This window comes from Neofelis nebulosa, chromosome 2 (assembly GCF_028018385.1).
Source record: "Neofelis nebulosa isolate mNeoNeb1 chromosome 2, mNeoNeb1.pri, whole genome shotgun sequence".
In the NCBI taxonomy this organism is placed as follows: Eukaryota; Metazoa; Chordata; class Mammalia; order Carnivora; family Felidae; genus Neofelis; species Neofelis nebulosa.
This window is the reverse complement of record NC_080783.1, coordinates 98,401,091-98,408,396: the sequence shown is the minus strand read 5'-3', so window position 1 is coordinate 98,408,396 and position 7,306 is coordinate 98,401,091. Positions and strand designations below refer to the sequence as shown.

Genomic DNA, 7,306 nt, shown 5'->3' with positions numbered 1-7,306 from the left:
TGAATATATTAACTACTTTAAACCATTAACACTTTAATGTGAATAAAAAGCCCTTCAAGTTTTTCCATATTTGATGGCTTTGCTCAGAGAACTTCGGAAAATGTTTACCATCTAGGCAGAAAAATAAGCCTAGCAGAGAGACACGGTGAAGAGAGAGGAAAATGTGGTGATTCTACTCTCTTATCTGATTGTTTTGATGTTTACAGTCAAATTTCTAAGTAAGCTATCACAATTTTAGACATAGTCAAAGATTATAATGAGCTGTAATATGGGACAGGAAGTACTGTGTCTTAGCTGGGCACAGCGAATACCATCTTAGTTCTAATGCAGTGGGAGAAGAGAGAGCACCTACTGAGTAGGCAATGAGTAGTCACTTCCATGTTCATGTGATTAAAAATATTTTTCCTGTTTTTAAAAATTATGGCTTCTGGGGCGCCTGGGTGGCGCAGTCGGTTAAGCATCCGACTTCAGCCAGGTCACGATCTCGCGGTCCGTGAGTTCGAGCCCCGCGTCAGGCATCTGGGCTGGTGGCTCGGAGCCTGGAGCCTGTTTCCGATTCTGTGTCTCCCTCTCTCTCTGCCCCTCCCCCGTTCATGCTCTGTCTCTCTGTCCCAAAAATAAATAAAAAACGTTGAAAAAAAAATTTTAAAAAAAAATTATGGCTTCTGATTTTCTAAAGAAAAATGGTGGAGAATACTAAAGGGATTGAAAATGAAGAGTCCTTTTTGAACAGAATAGCTCTAGCTATCCTCTAAGAAAAATATTTTTATGTATGTTGAACACTACTTCTAGTAATATGCTTATAGAGAGTTATAAGCTTTCAAAGTTGTTTCAAAGAACATTATATAAGTTGATGATCCTACCAGTCCCATGTGTAGGTGGGACAGAGATTATAATCTTTATTATATAGATATGAAAATGGGGCACAGAAATAATAAATGTCTTCCCCAGGGTCACATGTCTTTGAGTTCTAATTTATTCTCTAGTTTTTCTACTTCAGCATCACGTGGAAACATTGTGAGAAGAATCTTCCATGAAGGGCTGTGGTAGCGTTGGGATGGGGAGAGAAGTTGGCGAATACAAACAAGGCACCACTGTCAAAGTTATCTGCATTCTCCTCAAGTTATTCTTCCTGTGAATCACTGCATATTTGTCAAATAAGTCTGGAATTCCCCTATCTGCTGTTCAGGACTCCCTTTCACTGTAGTGTAGCAATAGCAGTAAGCCTTGACATCAAATCCTGTTGTACAGGTATTGTGTAGTTTTGAGATCCTCCATAAGGCACAAAACCAGCTTGGTGGTTATAGACATTTGGCCATATAGTTAGTAATGTAAATGTTAGTGGCCTGTCCTCCATATTTTTACACATAAAGATAAATCAACAAGAATAATATTATTAAGAGTTGCAGATTGTTCAAAAATAGACTTAGTGAATATGAAAACAAGTGGCTACATGGAGTTTAGGGAGAATGAAGATACTTTATACATTTTACACATTCAGATGTCCTGCAATTCTTGTTTTCATTTAGTTCACTTAAGCTGTGCTTGCATAAAGACTTTATGACAGATCTGAAAGGAAGGAAAAGAATTCAGTCATATTACGTCTAAAGGAAAAATGCAGTTATTAAACCATGTTAATTTTTAACTGAAAAATGATTGTTTCCCTGGATTTTACCACTGTAACTATTTAAATGTAAATTTTTAAAACCACATAAAAGCACCCAGTTAAAGCTTGTGCTGTACTAGGTATTAAAAGCTCTTTACAGGGGTGCCTGGGTGGCTCAGTGGGTTAAGTGTCCAACTTCAGCTCAGGTCATGATCTCACAGTTTGTGAGTTCGAGCCCTGCATCTGGCTCTGTGCTGGCAGCTTGGAGCCTGGAGCCTGCTTTGGATTCTGTCTCCCTCTCTTTCTGACTCTTCCTCGCTTGTGCTCTGTCTCTTTTTCTCTCTCAAAAATAAATAAACATTAAAAAAATAATTTAAAAAATAAAAGCTCTTTACAGACCACAAAAGTTACTGATAATATTTCAAATAGAAGACGTCTGTAAATTCACACCATATATACTATTGCATACTAGTAATCTGAGGAAATGAAACGTTCTCCTTCAAATTCCTATCCATAATAATAATTTATTTAGACCCTCTCAATGTGTAATATCATTGAAGTTACACCAAATACACACTACCAGAGGTATTTATAGTGGTATTTTCTTTCATATTACATAGCTTCCAGGTAAAAGAAAACTCTACCCTATATTTATAGCTTTCTTATTAAGGATAATTTTCAAACAGAATAATGGAAAATAGAAATAATATAATAATACAGGGAACCCTCACACACTTATCATCCAGTTCCACAAGTGATAAATTCATGGCTACCCTGTTTCATCTTTACCCTTATCCTGTGGTAGATTATAGATGGTTCCACGTTTTTTACCATACCTTCCATTGAGAGATGAAGCCTAATTCCCTTCACCTTGAATGTGGATTGATCATAGAGATCTGTTTGACCATAGAATGTGGCAGAAGTATCTTTCTGGTTATTTCCAAGGTGAAGTCTTAATAAGCCTTCAAATTTCCATCTAGATCCCTTGGGACACATTCTCTGAGAGCCCTGAGCAGCTATGTCAAGTCTGACAACCATGAAACTACACTGAACACATATAGGTGCCCTGATCAAAAGTCTCAGTTGAGCCCTGGCTTCCATTCTGTCTCTTCAAGGGATGTTTGTTTCATCCTCAAACAAAGAAATAAACAAACAAATAAAATCATCTTGAACCTTCTCAACTTGACCATGGGCTAATCAAATGCTACCTAGTGACTTCAGATGGAGTAGAAGAATCCCACAGCTGAGACTTGCTCAAATTCCTAACCCACAGAATTTTAAGATTTAATAAAATGTTTGTTGTTTTGAGCCACTAAATTTGGGGTTTATTATGCTGCAATTGGTACAGTGGAACAATTACATTACCATTATCACCCCTAAAATAATTAACAATGCCCTAAAATATCAAATATCCAGTATTCAAAGCATAAATCATCTTTTTGTTGCATATTTTTTAAACTTTTTTTTTTTTTTTTTTTTAAGTTGGCTCCATGTTCAGTGCAGAGCCTGACACAGGGCTTGAACTCACAAACCATGAGATCATGACCTGAGCCAAGATCAAGAGTTGGACGCTTAACTGACTCAACCACCTGGGCACTCCTTAAATATTTTGTTTTAACCAAGATCTAAATGAAGTCCACACATGGCAACTGATTTTTATATCTCTAAATTTCTCAATCTATTGGTTTCGATTTCCTTTTTGTTTTCCGTCTCAAATCATTTGTTTAAGAAATTGGATTATTTGTCCTCAGTGTGTCCTACAATGAGGGACTTAGTGTTATTTAATGAGTTCTATCACCTGTGGTTTAGATATAGAGACTTAATTAATTTCAGGTTGGATTTCTGGCAAGGCTGTGTCACAGGTCGCATTATATACTTGTGTCAGGAGGCACATTACATCAGGTTATCTCTTGTTTTGTGATGTTAGCAGCCATTAACAATCGGTGCCTAGATCCATCCATTAGTCAATGTGGGATTGTGAAATGGAGATTTTATCGGCCATCACTACATAAGAAAGGATCAAAGTATCTCTGCGCCATGACTTTCACTTCATCTTGTTTCCAAAGCAAGTCATGTGGCCAAAGCCAAAGTTAGGAGGTAGCAACACAGTTCTGCCTGCAGTAATAGGTGAAGAGTTAGGCCCCAGGCCACAACTCTGTGTGCGACCTCTCAGACCTATGGGCAATTACAAGGCTTTGCCAGGAAAGCCTCATAGGGGGAAGTTGGCCCTCCCCACACCACACTTGGTACAAGGCACAGTCTGGAGGTGCAGAGAGGGACTCAGGCCCCTCCCCCAGAAGCCATGCTCTCACACATGGCTGCTTTCTTAGCCCAGGTGCCTCCATTCAGACTTCACTTTGCAGGAAACTCAGGTGAGGCCCTTCCCAGGTATAGGCTCCAAGACTCATCAGGACCTTTGTTGAGGCGTTTTTCTCCACTTGGACTAGTACTTTTGTTCTCTGAGCCCTTCCCTCTCTCCTTCCTCTCAGTCCCTGGGTCCACAAAAAGTCAGGAACCTTGGGTCCAGGCTTGTTGGAGTGAGCTATTCTCCCCATCTTTAGGGCTTCTACTTGCCCCTGGGCCCGTGTAGTTCCCTAGGGAAAACCTGAACACGGGGGAGCTGGTGCCTTTCTCTTTTGCCTCTTACCTGCGTTGTTGCCGTAAGTAAATGTGGCTGAACTGTTGCTGTCAGTTTGGCTGTTGCCCTAATGGACTACCTTGACAACTGTGGTTCAACAAGGAGCATTGCAAAGTCGCATGAAAAAGGATGTGGATCCTGGAGACAGTGAAGAATTGGGCCAAATGTATCAAATATTATTCTTTCCTTATTAATTAGCTAGAATATTTCCTTTAAAAGATTTTTAAAATTTTTATTTAACAATTATTCATTTTTGTGAGATAGAGAGAGACAGAGCATGAGTGGGAGACGGGCAGAGAGTGAGGCAGACACAGAATCCGAAGCAGGCTCCAGGCTCTGAGCTGTCAGCACAGAGCCCAACATGGGGCTCGAACTCATGAACCATGAGATCATGACCAGAGCTGAAGTTGGACGCTTAACTGACTGAGCCACCCAGGCGCCCCCCCGCCAAAATGTTTATTTACTTATTTTGAAAGAGAGAGGGCACACATGCTCACAGGGGGAGGGCCAGAGAGATCGGGAGAGAATCCCAAGCAGGCTCCCTGCTGTCAGCACAGAGCCCAACTCACAGCTCAAATCCACAGACTGTGAGATCATGACCTGAGCCGAAATCAGGAGTCAGATGCTTAGCTGGCTGAGTCACCCAAGCGCCCCCAGAATATTTCTATAAAAAGAAACTTACTAGTTTTTCAAAATAGTTGGTTGATACTTAGCATGTTCAAAAGCTAACAAATAAATCTTGTAAGATGTTTTAAAAATTAACTATGGATTTCAAACATATTTGTTACTTCAAAATCTATTGCAATTATTAATCTGATTTTGCTTAAATGATTCCATCTTTTGCTAGTGAGAACTTTATGAAGTTACACCTGAACCTTTCTTATATGACCAAGTAGTCTTTGATAGCTTCATTGTTTCTGGTATGACAGGATGCTTCAGACTTCACATCAGGCATTCAACACTTAATTTTATAATATATAGACAGATCCAGGGATGGAGGGTCAACTTAATTTTTAATATATTTGAAGAGAGTTTATTTTCAGTTGGAAGATTAAGTAAGTTTGTGACCAGGACAAATTGTATATAAAATATGCTTTAAAAATTCAAAATTTTAAATGTGGTAGTGAGATTGTTTTCACCATGTTTCAGGAGAGTCAAGCCATGTCTGGTGAGGGCTAACTTCAGAGAGAATAAGGGGGACAATCATCATTGTGTCTTATGTCAGCTTCATCCTCCCGTCAGTACTGAATCCAGGGCCCAGAATGTGACATCTTGCTATCATTGCTAAAACCTAGTATTCATCTTTGGCTTTACCCAAACCTTTTAGATGGCACATACATCTCTCCTGTAGTCAAACGTATTTAATTCATCAAGTACTAACAAGTACTAACTGAGCTCTACCATTGTATAAAAGCAACCAACTGGGGCATGTGGGTGGCTAAGTCGGTTGAGCATCCGACTTCGGCTCAGGTAATGATCTTGCGGTCTGTGAGTTCGAGCCCCGCGTCAGGCTGTATGCTGACAGCTCAGAGCCTGGAGCCTGCTTCGGATTCTGTGTCTCCCTCTCTCTCTGCCCCCTCCCCTGCTCATGCTCCGTCTCTCTCTCTCTGTCAAAAATAAATAAACATTAAAAAAAAAAAAGCAACCAACTGGGCTCTGTAAAATACAGAAGAAATATATAAGAAAGGTGAAATATATTCCCTGCTTATACAGTCAGGCTGGAGAGACAAGATACAGGAAGAATTAGATTTTGATCCCAGATAATATGTTATTATACGTTCAAACAAGTGACACTAATACTTATTGCTATGGGATTTCAGAGGACAGAGATTAATTAGCTTAGGATGGTCTGAGATGGATTTATGGAGGATTGTTCCTTGATCCAAATACTGAAAAATGAGTGTCATTTCCATGGGTTGAAGTAGAAAGGGAGTGGGGAACATGAGCAGTTTATAAAGATGAGAGTAAAAATGGCCTGCAGGACAGTGGGGGTGGCTGGCTGCTTTGCAGCAGAGGGCACAGGCTGGAAAGCTGAGTAGATACATTGGAATACATGGGCCAGAATCAATCTCCTGGCAATTTGAATGCTAGGCTGAAGAGCTCAGATTTCAGAAAAGCATTTGCCCTTCGTCTCAGCTGCCAAGGTCTTTTCTGTTAACCAATAGCTAGCATATTTATTTCAGAAAAAAATCCAAGTGTATGATTAAAGTAGGAAAAAACTATCAGAGTTTGAAGTGGTAATAGAGTTTGCAGAGTAGAGACTTAAGTGAATGGTAAGGAAAATAAGGTAGTAAACTCAAAGAGAAGAGTCTACTCACTTATGTAACAAATATTTATTGAATACAAACATGTGCAAATCATGGGCTAGGCACTGAGAATGGAGAAGAGTACCATTCATTAAGAACTTATTAATGGTTTGAATAATTGAAGAAGAATCAACACCTTAATATAGATGACTTAATAATTTATTTCCTAACAGTAGAATTTCAGGCTGTGTACTAGTCCACAGAGGAGGTGTTTTTTGTCATACTTGCCTTTCCTGTCATCTCAGGTGATCCAACATGCTCACGCCTACACTACACCCATGTGTTATGCCACACTTGAAAAGTGAATTGAACTCCTCCAAACTGTTAATCTCATTCTCTACACTCTCGTATTCTTGGCTTTTAAGAGCTCCCAGGAGGACAAGGGAGCAGTAAAGCAAGAGTTCTGAAAAGTTGAAGACAACAACATTAAGCGTAAGCTAGCTGCTCTGGAGCGGGGACCTTATTTAGGAATACTTGTCAGAGCATTTATCATGCACTCATTCCATCAGTAAATATTAATTTAGCTCCTTTTATATTTTAGACACTGATCTAGATGCTGGGGATACAGTTGTGAACAAGACTGAAAACCTTCCTGTACCCATGGAGCTGATAATCTGGTGGAAAACAAACGAATAGTGGTAAGTGCTATGAAGAAAAGTATACAGCGAGGCAGGGTGATGAAGAATGACAGGGGTGGGAGTGGGTGCAGTGATGGGAAGGCAGTAATTTTAGATTGGGTGGATTGGAGAGAAACCT

At 39.7% G+C, this 7,306-nt stretch overlaps 1 long non-coding RNA gene across 1 annotated transcript; it reads right to left on the bottom strand.

Annotated features, from left to right (window-relative positions):
• Positions 1-873: 873 nt before the first annotated feature.
• On the bottom strand, positions 874-4,376 carry LOC131503795 (uncharacterized). The gene is made up of 2 exons (XR_009257610.1): positions 4,254-4,376; positions 874-1,569 (listed from the first exon to the last, which is right to left on the bottom strand). It is a non-coding gene; the product is annotated as an uncharacterized LOC131503795 (long non-coding RNA).
• Between the last annotated feature and the right edge of the window lie 2,930 nt (positions 4,377-7,306).